The sequence below is a fragment of the Prionailurus viverrinus genome, chromosome C2, assembly GCF_022837055.1.
Source record: "Prionailurus viverrinus isolate Anna chromosome C2, UM_Priviv_1.0, whole genome shotgun sequence".
NCBI classification, from domain to species: domain Eukaryota; kingdom Metazoa; phylum Chordata; class Mammalia; order Carnivora; family Felidae; genus Prionailurus; species Prionailurus viverrinus.
Window position 1 is genome coordinate 131,619,312 of NC_062569.1, and position 3,565 is coordinate 131,622,876.

Consider the following 3,565-nt stretch of genomic DNA (forward strand, 5'->3'; position numbering starts at 1 on the left):
TGCTTGGCCAAAAAAGAATTGTATGCTAAATTTATGTATGTTCCCAGAGACAGGGAGAAACTATTTTTTCTCTGTCCCCTTCATGAGACATTTAAACAAGTGGGTAACAGGTGCTACATGCCAGGAACACACTGTACTCTGAATATTTTTGTAAGAAGCTGTTCACTCTGGGGAAAGCATTTCATTTCTCAGTCCCAGTGAATGCCACCTGTGCTTGGTCAGTCACTGGCAGGATGGATACTCTCTTGGTGATGAAAAGGGATTTTATTGGACTGTGGCTAGAATTGTTTCTCCAAATACTTGGGGAAAGAGCTGATAAATTACTTTGCACCTACCATTTTGGACAATCACTGCATGTCTTTTGGGACAAGATATTACACACACACTTTGAATGGAAGGAATAAAGCAAGTTTGAGCAAGGTACTAAGCTAGTGTCTTATTCTCATCTGGGAAAAAAAATCTCTCTGCTTTTATTAATATGAAATATAAAACTTGGTTGTGCCAAGATGATGATACTCGTGTAGGGAAAGAGAATAAAATTTGAGATAGAAAGAAGGAAACATTTTTTAGTAGGGCCGAGGGGCCAACCTACATGTTTCTTGCATTAACCTCAGAATTAGCAGCTACATCTCATGCACTTGTCCTAATAAAGGCAATTTACACAGCGCTATGGATAAGAAAAGATTCCCAGAGACAATATTTGTAAGCTATAAATTACTAATACATATGTACTTATGATGAATAAATTATTTTGCAATATGATGAGCATGATCCTGCTTTAAAAGGAAAAATAAAATTCAGGTTTCTAAAGGAGGATCAACTCCATCCGCCCCTTAGGATATATAATTTTTCTTAAGTCATTTTCATTGCCTAGAGTTTTATGTATGCTAATGGTTGGAACTAATGTGCTTGTCCATAGACAGCATCATCCTAACTCCCCCAGGCAGAGCTGGACTATGATTTAAGCCAGTGCTTGATGAATTTCCTTAGCATGGAGAAGTGCTTCCTCTGCTCCACCCCCCCTCCCCGGTGTGGGGGGTGTGAAGCGCTCTCCAGCTCCAAAAGTGTAATGCTGGGTTTATCAATTTAGAGATCAAATTCTTTTGCAAGAATAACGCCATTGAGCTCCATCTGTGATTTAGTGCTCCTTATGTTTATATGCTAGCTTTTAAAAAAATGTTTATTTACTTATTTTGAGAGAGAGAGTGTGTGTGTGCATGCATGTGCGAGGGAGGGGCAGAGAGAGAGAGGGGGAGAGAGAGAATCCCAACCAGGCTCCGTGGTGTCAGTGCAGAGCCCAACTTGGGGAACCTGAGCCAAAATCAAGTACGGGATGCTTAACCGACTGAGCCACCCAGGCGCCCCTACATGTTAGCTTTTAATTATTCCAGGTGACTACCTCATAGATTTTGAATTGAAAGTTATTGGGAAAAACTAGATGGTATGGGGGAGTTTGTTTTACCGATAACAGGCTGATACGATACCAGCGGTTGCTGAGATCTAAAATCAGAACACTCTAGGCCTGACCCTGATACCATTTCAGTTTATATTTTAAAATATGTATTTCCAGTAGTCTAGAGGAAATTTCTACTTAAATATGTGACCAGATCTACTCCCTGTCTACTTAGACCTGTTTTTCTTGCTTATCTATTCCATTTTGTCAGGAATATTATTATCCTTCTGGTTTCCAGGGCAAGAGGCCAAGAATATGGGTATCATCTTTGCTGCTTTTCTATGTTGCACCTTCCATTAAGCCTCATATTCTCATCTTTTTCAAAGATGATCTTGGATGTGCTCCCCCGTGTGCATGCAGTTAGCTTATAAGCTCCACTGAGCTTTCAAAGCCCACCAGCTGTCCGCCTCCAATCCCCAGCATGTACTCTCTGCCTTCACGGGGCCTCTTTTCACTGCACTTACACTTTGTGAAGGCTTATCCTGCCTCTGGAGCTTTCTTTATACTATTCTTCTTCCCTCAAATGTCCTTCTGCTTCCCAAATCTGACAATTTCCTTTTTCCTTTTTTTTTTTTCTTTTCTTTTCTTTCTCTGTCTCTCTCTTTTTCAAAGAAACGTTGTGTTTAATGGTAGAACTTAGCACACTCCAACAGCAGGCATGGGCCTGAAGCAGGAATGGGTCGGCGACCCCCATGGAGTCTTACATGGCAAAGAGGATGAGGAAGTCGATCACCAAACAGAAGACTCTCAGGGCTTCAGACAGGGAAAAGCCCAGAATGGCATAGGAATAGAGCTTCTGCTTGAGAGATGGGTTCTGGACATAGCCAATGACCAAGCTGCCAAATACCGTTCCATGCCAGCCCCTGAGCCAGCCACCCCAACTGTGAGTCCCAGCACCAATAAATTTGGTTACTTTGCCAATGTCCCTCCCAGGAGACGACCCTGGTCTGGAGCTCCCACAGGGCCACCCGGAGTGGGAAGCTTCTGTAGGGTGGCTGTCAGATGGGATCTCTGGCCTCCTCAAGAAGGAGGCAGACATAAGTCTGACTAGATCCCTGGTATGACAGCGGATCAGAAAGGAGGGATGAGACGTGCCCCGTGGTCTGCATTTTCTCAGTCTGCACTCTCACTGTCCCGCTGCCCTTGCTTGGACCATCATGCTTGCCCGGCTCAGGGTGACTCTGACAATTTCCTTTTGATATCATTTCCTTTTCAACTCAACCTAAACATTGTGGTTTAATCACTGAAATGCACTTTTACTAGCACCCTCAATTCCTTTCCTATTTTGTCCCTTTTGAGGCAGTACCCAGCCCAGCCAATATACAACCAAAGATGAATCTACCTTCTTTTTATTTATAACCATTTTTTTTTTTGTCTTTACTAGTTAGTTGCCTTTGGTGTGAACATTAAAATTCTACAACGGGGCTGGAGGGTACTATCACACCTTTATTCTAATCCAGCAGGCCCTCCATGGCACTAGGTAATTCTTTCTCTTGTATCTGATTATGGCTCCTTTATATGATTATATGGCTCCTTGTTGCTGTTCAGAATTTATACATCCCTCTTCATAGCCCTCATTCAATTTGCATCTTTCTAACCCCTAGCGGTCGACTCTGCCTGACTCTTCAAACGAAAGAGTGGCTCACATAAAATCCATCCTTCCCCATCTTCCCTTCTGTCTCAAAACAAGGCAATCCCTTTACCTTCTCTCCATGATATCCTTCCCCAGACTCCAGCATCTCAGTCATCTTTTTGGAGACATTCTATATTTCTTTTCTTTTTTCCCTTGACTCCTTCTTCCAGAGTATATTGATGTGTTCAAGTTTCCCTCACTTTCAAAATATTGTATCTTAATGCCTCCAATCTGTCATCCTCTCTCATTACCCTACGGAGATTGTTTTCCCTCTAGCCACAAATGACATTCCAATGGCCAAATCACATTTTGTTCTCACATTGCTGGATTTTTTCTATACAAGTTGATGCTTGAGGGGTGCCTGGGTGGCTCAGTCGGTTAGTTGTCCAACTTCGGCTCGGGTCATGATCTCCTGGTTTGTGGGTTCAAGCCCTACATAGGGCTCTGTACTGACAGCTCAGACCCTGGAGCCCTCTTTG

At 42.9% G+C, this 3,565-nt stretch overlaps 1 pseudogene; it reads right to left on the bottom strand.

Moving 5' to 3' along the window:
- Window positions 1-2,153: 2,153 nt before the first annotated feature.
- LOC125175493 (ATP synthase F(0) complex subunit C1, mitochondrial-like) lies at window positions 2,154-2,562 on the bottom strand (annotated as a pseudogene).
- Between the last annotated feature and the right edge of the window lie 1,003 nt (window positions 2,563-3,565).